Source organism: Pinus tabuliformis, chromosome 9 (genome assembly GCF_031772625.1).
Source record: "Pinus tabuliformis cultivar Carrire ecotype Pingquan chromosome 9, CPIR1, whole genome shotgun sequence".
NCBI lineage: Eukaryota > Viridiplantae > Streptophyta > Pinopsida > Pinales > Pinaceae > Pinus > Pinus tabuliformis.
The window spans coordinates 1,489,117,027-1,489,127,663 of record NC_142307.1 but is presented as its reverse complement, the minus strand read 5'-3'; the positions used below and the strand labels follow the sequence as shown (position 1 = coordinate 1,489,127,663).

Genomic DNA, 10,637 nt, shown 5'->3' with positions numbered 1-10,637 from the left:
GTGGAACTTAAACAATCCAAAGAACAAGTTATGGCAACACGACAGGAAAGGAAATGGGCAGTTATCAGGAATCTACGGGCAGTCATTTGGGACTCTTCCCCACTTGGGTGGGAACCCCGAATTGGAGGTTCCAAATGACGGGCCCGCTTGGGGTGGTGACATGGTACATGCATTTCTATCTGTTGTTGGAATGACAATGGATCTTTCTGTTCATCACCGACACTCTTGTATGACGCTCTCAAATCAACAAACATCCTCTTCGTGACCGAGACTCATGCGAGCCCTGTTCAACCCCTCCTAGATATTGCAGGTTACACTCAATTTGCAGGCAGGAGACGAGGAGCTTAGGAGAGGTCAGAGGATCAGGTGGAGTTGCTTGTTTGGCTAGTGACTCACTCCGGAACATGGTACCTTTGGTAGCCGAAGATGATTTTGCCAGGTTTATATGGATTCAGATTAGCATCGGAGTCTCTCCTTTAAGGGACATATACTTCAACCCAGCCTATTCACCATTTGCCATCCATAATGGCTCAAATACGGACCCCTTTATAGACTTGTACACTGACATCACCTAGTACTCTGCTTTTGGGGAGGTCATCCTCCTAGGTGACTTCAATGCTCACACTAGAGATCTCTAGATCCCTCTCCACGACCGATCAGAGAATGTTTTTTGTACCCAGGGGATAGATCCAGATTCAGTAGGGCTTCACTGGATGTCAGTTGATGCTTTGGGGCCCACTATAGTTTATGGTAAGCATCTATTGCAGTTGGGGGAATCTTAGGAGTTGTTGATTCTAAATGGTCTCCCTTGTTTCCCAGACTCTCTCTTTTTCACATGCCAATCATACAGTGGGGGTGCGAGTGTAGTTGATTATGTACTTGATAGCCATAACTTACTCCCTTTTATTCGCCATTTCTCAGTCTCCCCATCCCCCTTGCAGATCATGCACTTATTTCCTTCTCTCTTCGGTTTGACCCTCCCCTTCCACCCCATCCCTCCCCTCCGGGCCCACCTCAAACTATCTTCCGATTTGATGAAGGAGGCCCTGACATCTTCTCCTCTACCCTACACAAGATGCTACCATCGAAGACCCAGTTCTCCTTGCTTGATTCTTCTTCCACTAAATACACCTGTCTTTCATCTGCCATTTGGGAAGCAACACTCAAATCCTTCCGCCACTCCACTCGTTTCACTTCCATCTCCCCTAAAGTTGGATCTTGCCCCATGAACAAATGGTATGATGATGAATGCAAGACTCTACATTGAGAACTTCGATATGCTTTCACCCACTCTCAACCCTTCTACTCCAACCTCAAAGCTTCTTATCGTCGTATCCTTCGTCACAATAAATGACTCTTTGTCTCTCATAGAAGACAAGAACTTTTTTCTCTCCTTTCCCACTCCCCTAAACAATTTTGGGGTACCATCCTTCCCCGAAGTTCCCCTCTTCCACGTGACCTCGACCCTACATCCATGTTCTCCCACACTTCCAACCTTTATGGTATTCCCGGGCAAGCCCAAATTCATGTTACCTCCCCACCCTCTTCCTGTTACCTATTCTCAGACAGAGATATTAGAGAGGCCATTTGGGTGATGAACAACAACAAAGCAGCTGATGAGGAAGGCTACCAAGCAGAGTTCTTTAAGCACGGTTTCCGTGCTTTGGTTAGCTACTTGGCTGATCTCTTCAACCATGTAGTCCGTGAAGGTTTTCCACTGACATGGTCACACCACATCATCCATTCGATCCACAAATCAGGTTCCAGCTCAAATCCCAATAACTACAGAACGATCATGGTGGGTCACACGTTCTTGAAGTTGTATGCTACTGTTCTACATAGGAAGCTCTCTAGTGACCTTGAGCAGAGATAACCTAGAGCCAGGGGACAGGCAGGGTTTCGATTGGCTCATTAGACCATTGACCACATATTCACCCTTCGCATTGTGATTGAGGAGGCACGACACCGCACTTTGAAAGTCTACTTTTGTTTTATTGGCATCTCTGCAACCCTATTGACAGCTATTATGCGCTTATATGAGCCTGTTCTTGGTCGTCTTCACGTGGCCCATGCGATGTTTGATTTCATCTAAAGCACTATTGGGGTTAAACAAGGTTTTCCACTTTCCCCTACCCTGTTTGGGATCTATATTGATGAGTTGGAAGCATTTCTACATGAGCATATCCAAGACATTGATGGTTGCCTTCTTCACCAGGTTCTGATATCTATTCTACTCTTTGCTGACGACGTGGTCCTCCTCTCCTCATCCCCAGAAGGATTACAGAGGCAACTCGATGAGTTAGCTCTATTTTGTGATCATCAACAGTTGACGGTCAACCTGGGTAAAACCAAGGTTATGATTGTTGAGTTATGAAATGGGTATGTATTTACTCCTAATTTCATCACCTTTTTCCTCTTTTCTTATCTTTTTCACATCTTAATACGCTGACATATTGATGGATTATGATAAGAAACAGATGAACTACTTGTGGTTAATATTTAGCTATAATAACTAACTTTTACTCCTCTTTATGCAGGAAAACGACAAAAGGAACAGTTGCTGTTCCCTAACGATGGAACAACATAAACCAACAAACGAAGAATGGAACGCGTCGGTTGCGGACAGGGCAGAGGACGAATCAGGAGGATCAACGTGAAATAGGAAAGGTGTCTGAAGATAGCAATCAGTTGCAAATCCCTCAGGATCGGGAGATCCTGAGGGATCACATTTATCTTTTACCTCTTTCTGACTATAAAAGAAAACAATTGTAGGAAGAAGGGGGGGATCTCTGTTATTTCAAATTGTAATTTTAATTTACAGACTTGTGCTATTGGAGAACGTGACCATATTGTAATGACACTTAAGTTCAATGATTAATATATAATTGAGTTGTTGTTCATTCGTATTCTCTGAAGTAGCTCAGCAGTGTTCGCTGGTGGCTAAGGGCCCGACCTCTGGTGGATTAAACTGCTTCTTTGTGTTATATATTTCTGATTCTCGCAAGTGTGATTGGTTTGATAATTTTCCTATTTTCTGTGATTTTATCTTATTCGCTATTTACTGCTTTCCTGTATTGAAGTAGTGCATTTTCTTTACATGTTTTACAACGCTATCATTTGATTTGATGTACACTTATTCCAAATTGTAGTATTTATATAGTGGTTCATATTGATTTAATCAACTGTAAGAGTTTGGTTATCGTTATTGAACTCTCATATTGATATAATTGCTATTTGGACTGCTTATTAGAGATTGAGTATGTTTTAGATTGAATCAGATAAGAAGAGATGAGTTATTGCTACTGTACTCTCCGCTGATGCTATTGTTAATTGAACTGCTTGTGTGAGAATTGATTACAATTTCAGTAAAGGATTGAGTCTTGAAGCTTAGATGTCATATTTCCTTTAACGAATGTAATTTGTGTTTATCAGATGCATCCGTTTACTCTTGTATCAAAAGTCTATACTTCATTTTAAGAAACATTACTCTCTGGATTTATAACATGCACACATTGCGTACACTCTTGGAATAAAAGGACTTGCCTGGGTTGATGATTAATGTGGGGTAATTAGGAGTTTTAAAAGACACCTTTTGTCAACCAACAATGATCTTCAATGGGGTGAAGAAAACCTCAGACCTTCACTTTCTATTTAGAGGGGAGGATATTGAGATCACCAACACATATACTTACTTGGGGGTGCAATTCTCAGGTCCCCGCTTCAATTTACGACCAACGCTTCAGCCTCAGATCAACAAAGGATATGGATCCTTAACCCTTCTCGAGAGACAGTTCTTTTGACATCACTTCCAGAAAATCTCGTCTAAGATGAGCCTCATGGACACCTTCATCCGTCCCACTGTTCTATATGGATCAGAGATTTGGGGACCGTCTTTACTTGAGTCAAATTGGGCTTTAGCTGAGAGAGTCCAGATTCTTCTTCTTCGTTGCATCATTAGGTGTAAACTGACAATACCGCAGTACATCATCCTTGCAGAGTTTGGAGCTCAGCCCTTTCGGCTTGAGATGGTATTCGGATTAGTTTCATTCTTGCATCATGTCTAGGGCTTTGCAGACTCAATAAAGAGTAGGGACCGTTATCCTTACTTGGCATATTTCTCTTCAGAGACTATTTCCCATTCTACTCCCTCAGGCTGAGTCAGATGTTGGTTTTACAAGAGTTTCAAATTTCTTAGAGTTAGTGGGAATTCAGTTGGATCGTCTCCATGCTTTCCGATATTCCTTAGATGCTCCTAGTCACCTTTTACCTACTAGACAAGAGCTAAACAAGATCATCAGGGAGGACATCTACAAGCAGTTAGTCCAGGTGACCTGGGTCAATCCTCTGAGAGGGTTGCGCCCAAATATGGCCTTTTACGCTGAGCACCTTCTTGGAGTTGAGAGACGGGACCATTGTTCAACCCTAGTATATGTTTCACCACTGGATGCATGTTCTTCACATACCACTAGGCCAATTCAAAGTAGGTTCTCATAGACTTCGAGTAGAGACGGACCACCAGGTGGATAGACCAAACAGACTCTGCCAAGTATGTCATTTACAAGAAGTGGAGACAAAGGTGCACTTCGTTCTTGGATGCCCTGTCTACTATGAGATCAGAGGAAGGTTTCATTGCTTGTTCAGAGATTCTCGGACCCTCGCCGAATTTTTCAGGTTTCTTGATCAGAGATGTTTGACCCTATATATGCAGGAGGCTCTCAGGTTTCGAGCGCATATTCTTCAGCTTCCCATCAAACCAGACCCCACATAGAGGGCACCAAGAGATCGATTGATACTAGTACGTATCCAGACTCCAAACCAGTGAGGATCTGTGGGACCTCAAACTGCCGCACGAGATATCAGCAACAGATATGTCTCAGATCTGTTCCTAGGAGACGGACTAGGTCCTCCATCATTCAACAACGTGCAAACCCCCCAGGAAACGATTTAGTGGACATTCTGCACTTGCCACTGACTCTTCATCGGGCCAACAAACTTTGTTGAGTTTCTTCAGTGTTATTCATTCAACCTTAGATGTTAGGAGAGATGGGTCTGATCCTCATACCTGTTAGCTCCTGGATCTTCTCCGCTAGGGCTAGATGTTGATTTACTTCATGCATTGTATCTGTTATAGGAGACTGTTTGGTTCTCTCACTTTGTATAGACATCATTGTACTCAACAGTCCCTTTGACTTACTTTGTGGTCATTAGTTGGACATAAATATAATTATTTTATCTTATCTGATCTCTTTAAGAAAATTAAAAAAAAAAAGTAAAAAAAAAAATTAAAATAAACTTTAATAATGTAGAAAATCTTACATTATACATACATATATATTAGGATATAAATTACAACTTTTATAAAAATATATATATATATATATAAATAAAAATCACATTAAATTAGAGTGTTTTAAGGAAATCCACACCATGAATACTACTTTATCCACATTTATGGTACAATGTACTGCACATGAAATTTTATGGAAAAATGGGTCAATTTTCATTATATCTTTATTGTTTTTCACTTTAATTTAACTATATTTAAACTAAGTCTTTGTTCAAATTTGAGACTTCGTTCATATTTTTTGAAGTTCAATGATTAAACTAAGCGGTAGGAACGCTAGCTATGTGGCCTTGTTTTATATCAACTTTTTATTTAAATAACGTTGAATGTATGTGCATTTTATCACTATTTACCTTTCTAAAACATTCAAAGAAATAACGTTGAATGTATGTGCATTTGATCACTAGTTATCTTTATGAAACATTTAAAGAAATACAGATACATATTTTTATTTAAACTATTTTTAAATATTTTATTATGTGGATAGAAGTAGTTATTTTGGAATAGAGTTTTTAAAATTTTAATTTAATTATAGGTAAATGACGAGGATTTAACTTTCATGTAATATTTTAGAATATTCAAAACCGTTGAAATTTATCTCCATAATAGTTATGTTCTTTTTGTGCTTCTAATTAATTTGATTAATTTAAAAAATATGTCATATGAAGTGAGTTATGATTTTTGGACATGTAATATTGAAAAGTCATGATATGCAAATATTGTAAGAAAATCTATTTATAAATTAATCATCTCCAGAATAAAATAAGAGTAAATCTCCATATATATATATATATATATATATATAACTTCTCTATTAGTTCTTTTTATAATTAATAGTGATTTAAAATAAAATTATATTTTAATTAATTTTTATGTTTTTTTTTGTAAACTTCGCAGTACTTTTCATTCATTCATCTATAAACAGATAGGTTATAAATAAATAAGTCGTTTCGTGGCCTCAACCTGCCCAGTGGGAAACCGTGTTTGTTGGCCACCAAATCGTATTATAAGCCATCCAAAACATAAATAGTTTGAGTCTAGTTAACCAAGCTTTATAAGGCTAATAGTCTAGAAACCAACTAGTAAGCATAACACTGAAAACATAAATGCTACTCGATATATACAACACAAATTAAGCCAAAATTAACAGGCATAACTTTGACCAATTAATCATTTGACGATTCCATCGGAGCAAGATCTTTAGCACTTGATCGTGGCAATTCAGATTGCGGCAAACATGGGATATGCCACTCAATGCAGCCCACGCGAGCATTCTGATTCTGTAACTGAAGTTGAATGAGCTGGAACTATTTTTGATTGTCTCGGAGGCCCGACTCGGGCTCACTTTGCGGAACTGTGTTGGTGGTCACAACCATTGCTTTGACCACTATGCAGTTCATTAATAAATAGAGATGGACGAACTCTCTAAACAGGGTAAGGCGGCTGCAAGTGTACCCAGGGTCCGTGATTAGCTCCCCCCAATTTCGACTGGCGGTTCAAGCTCAGCTTTCAAATTCGTGATCAATTGTTTTACCTGCGCCGGGGTCCCTTCATAGTATACCTGAACCGTGGCTCGAAGAATCTCAAAGTTCATTTTCTGACCTCTCTGCTGCGTAGTCCAACCAGAAGACGAACCAACTTCTTTACCTTTGCCTTCCCGGTGTCTGCGACCCTTTCCGCCTCGGCCTGAGGCTCTACTGTGAGGCTGAGACTTCACCATATCTACCAAGGTTGGGCCGCCTTTCTTCACCCTTCTCCCACCGTCTCGCGCTCGTAAAGTAGCCCACTGTACAGAGGCCGAAAGTGGAGACAACGTAGGCGAACCTGGAATATGATTTATATAGAGAACCCCCTGAAAGACAAGCATTAACTTAATGTATGATCAGAAAAAACAAATGAAACGCTGGATGGCACTGCGTCCCTTCAAAATTCCACCACTTGAGCTAACAAATATACATAAATAGTAACCCTCCGGGAGTGGGAGGTACCACCAGAATAAAAATGGTGTCCCCCATGCACCCCTGAGCCTTGAGTCCGTAGACTCGACCCTGATCATTTACCAGAACCCTTACTCTCCATAGGGCTTGCCTAGACAATTCAAACTTAAAACGGGGAACCCAATTATCAACATGCAGAGGAAACATCATGAGAAAAAACCAAAAACCATTAAACATGCCCATGCGAGAAAGGATGTTGCCAAAAAAGATAGAAATTGACATTACATAGTCGAGAAGGCCAATATTACCAGTCACAGAAACTGCTAATTTAACCAGTGTTTCCTTTCCCCTCCAGACGCAAGGCTTATCACGAGTAGCATCCCCCAACCCAAAATATAGAGATAGCATTATAACATACCAAACTTTATACGCCAACCTCAAACAGAGACAAGCAACAACTAGGTATACCTCTCATGTTCCCAGTGCCGCGAACTTGTAAACATCAAACTTAGGCTTTCTAACGTCGAGGACCCAAGTTTATATGCCAGATAGATGGTCTTAACTCCACCTCCGCTCCCACCACCTGCAGGTGCCAAGGATTACCAACCTTCAAGTTGTGGATCAGCCATGATCTGCGATGTTTCATATTATCACAGTGAATAACCCTGTGAGGGCGTGGGGATATCACCCATTGTCCCGAACCAATAAATGCTCTGTCATTTCAATCAAATCCAAACAAACCTCCAACTATTTTGCACCCTGATTTGAGATTTTATGTTTGTTTTTTTAAAGTTTTATTAAAATATTTTAATCCTTAATATTAAGTTATATGAGCCAATTTTAACTTTAATTTGAAAATGGAGTTGTCTTTAGAGGACTTTTTGAACTTTCCAATAATTTGAAAATGGAGTTGTCTTTAGAGGACTTTTTGAACTTTCCAGTCCCAAAATCTGGTGGAAAAATTTGAGGTGAAATCTTGATTTGTGTTATTTAAATTAATTTTTTCACTGTATATATGAATTGTATATATAGATTCAACATCCTAAAAAACCCCTTAAAAAAACTCTTATGACACAAAATTACCTTTCTATTCGATTCGATCCCATCCCCAACCGACAATTACGAATTTATTTAATACTTGCTACGCAACCGTGACTTGACTTGGGGAGTAGGCAACAGACATTGAATAGGTCAGATGCGTTGGTGCATCCTTTGGAGAATTCGATGTGAATTGACCGACGAACACGTGCTCAACCCAGGGTACTTGCCAGGTTTTTCGCCTTGGCTCAGGCCGAGGCACCATTATGTGGAAATTGTTCAAGGATAGCGTAATTGGGTCGTGCCAAATTCCAACAAGAATTTATAGCACAGAAGGGGTCCGGCCTGTTTGGCATAATGACTCTGAATGGATTAAATCCAACTTTCACCAAAAGGAACACTGCCTCCACAAACAAATCGTTTCAGGTGAGAGTATGTTGCTTTGCCTTTGGACATAATGAATGAAATAGATCTCCCCAGAAGTAGGTAGGTTTAATTTAATGATCTCAGTTCCATTTTAAAGAAAAGTTTGATTTTCCGAAGCTGACACATTGATTTCATGAAGTGGGTTCGATCGAGATTTACTGTAAATTCTATAACTAGGTCCAATCAAAATTTGCAGAAAGGTTGACTTCAGTATAGCGAGTTCTTTCGGAAAGGAATTCTGATTCAATTGCATGGGATATTGAAAAACATTATTGTTTGAAGGGTTTCTACAATTTTATTATTTGGTGAAACTGCTGTGCTGGAGGTAAAATGGTTTTCAACACCCCTATAATAGTATCGGTCGCAACGTGGTCTGCAAGCGCATGCCAGTCGCTATCATGTAATCCAGAGCGTCTTAGCAGCGATCGCGTGTTAAGGCTTCTCTGCTGTCTTCCGTACAGACAGCTCGGAAGACTTGTTGTTTGTGTGTGGTCTTTTTTCTGCGTTTGGCATCAGGAGTTCTTTCTGGATTCTGATGATGACTATTCAGAATCGGATTCAGAGTCTTACCACAGTGATTCCCATTCTGACTGATGTTGCAGAAATGGGATTTTGTCTTTTTGGGAGTTTTCATTGATGCTACGGATAGGCTTTACCTACGAATTGTAGATCACTTTCTTATAACATCGCTCAAAGGTTAGAGCTGCTAGTTTGTTAAAAAAATTGATGGGATCTGTGTCATTCCCTTTACGTGGGGAAGCAATGCTATGTTAATAAGCCAAAGCTTTCTAGATGTGTTTCATAACAGTTTTTAGTGAAAATAAGGGCGGGATCACTGTTAGATTTCCTCTGTGAAAATTTAAGTTGCATGTGAAGCATACTAAATTATTATCTGTTGATTGTGGGTTAAACCTGTTTGGATAGCCAGCTCAGAAAATTTTGCGTATATTAATTGTACCCTTTTCAAAAGCTGCTATTGGATGCATTTTATACTCTTTGGCTTATTTGTTGATTGCAATTATCTAAGAATATTATAGCTATTTGGTAGATTCAACAAGAAATGCTACTTATTGAGCACCTGTTCTAACAAGAACAGTTCACAATCTTGAAAGCTGCATAACATCTCAGAAGCATATTAAATTTGTACCACCAAACATAGAATAGAGATATAGTAATATACTGAAATCTCAGTATATAGGGTAATCAAGCTGCACCGTGTTCTAGAGTATTCATTGGCATGGCCTCTATTAGTTGATGAACTATCCAAATTAATTTCATGTTTGTATGATCAAGGGCATGCACTAGCTGAATCCAGATTCCATTCTAGCAGAGTCCTTCATTGGGCATAAGAGAAATGTTGAATCCAGATTGTTCTCATCAAAATTCGGCAAATTTATCATAGTTAGAACATCACAACCAAAGTAGTGAAAGGGGATTAGAAAACCCTTTGAGAAAAGGTCCTGTCTTATGGATGATATAATAATATTTCCCTAATTTATCTGTCTCCCTGACCAAATAACATATGTCATCCGTGGTAAGCCACTTTTATACGATGGCATGCACATCAGCAACAGGCATGCTTCTCACTAATGTGCTTACTCCCAGTAAATAATGCTTATTCTATCTTTATAAGCACCTTTGCTGCTACATTGAACTTTCCTATAGAGTTGGTCGAGACTGTCTATTTTACAGTTTACTATGGTCTATTACTGTAAAAGATATGAAAAAATACTGCTTTCAAGCTGTGTAGCATTTTCTTTTTGCTATAGAGTTGCAGCCTTGTCATTCCTCATTTACCCTATGATGTGCCTTACTTTTACTTGGCATTTGAAATGGAAGAGTTGGGTCAGACAGCCATTTGCTCTTATTAGCTAACTCTGTCTCTTCCACAT

At 39.5% G+C, this 10,637-nt stretch overlaps 1 long non-coding RNA gene across 1 annotated transcript; it reads left to right on the top strand.

The window, feature by feature from the left end:
- Nucleotides 1–8,362: 8,362 nt before the first annotated feature.
- Nucleotides 8,363–9,166, top strand: LOC149154239 (uncharacterized). The gene is made up of 2 exons (XR_016263051.1): nucleotides 8,363–8,745; nucleotides 8,942–9,166. It is a non-coding gene; the product is annotated as an uncharacterized LOC149154239 (long non-coding RNA).
- Nucleotides 9,167–10,637: the final 1,471 nt, after the last annotated feature.